Here is a 634-nt window from a genome sequence, read left to right on the forward strand (position 1 = left end):
AGCTGCGCCGAGTGGGTTAAACGTCCCGCTGCCCGGCCGGGAGTTTTCCTAGCTAGGACGACTGGAGGCTTTAAAACCTTAAAGGGACCCTCTGTCTGAAACGCTGCATGAGCTCACGGCATCCCCCGGGGCGATCCCTCCAGCCCCCTGCGTTTCAGGGTCTCCCACGGTCCCCCTCCCTCACGGCAGGGGCTCTGGGTGTCCCATTCCCCCTGTGCTCCCCGATGGCTCCTCCTTTTCCCCCTTCCCATTTTCTAGCTTCCCTTTGGCTTCTAGCGTGTTAGACATCCCATCCCATCCCCCCATGGAGTCATGTCCACCTTTGCTCGTCCAATTACACAGACGACCAAAGATGCGTGTTCAGCGGGTCCCTGCCACCAGGTTATCTGAGCACCTCGATATAGTTACATCCGCAGCTGGGATGGTGGCAGAATGCTTCCTTCCGGGGAGGGAATAACCCATCTGGGCTGGTGTAGCTCTGCTGGTCGTCTCTGCAGCATAGACATACCTTCAGTCTGTGCCTCGGTTTCCCCGCGTACAACGGGGATAGCTGCCCTCCCCTGCCTCTCGGGGGGGGGGGGGGCGGGGCGCTGGGAGGATAAATCCTAAGGCGGTGATGGCCAGATGAGCCCCT

This window comes from Chrysemys picta, chromosome 17 (genome assembly GCF_011386835.1).
Source record: "Chrysemys picta bellii isolate R12L10 chromosome 17, ASM1138683v2, whole genome shotgun sequence".
Classification (NCBI taxonomy): Eukaryota; Metazoa; Chordata; order Testudines; family Emydidae; genus Chrysemys; species Chrysemys picta.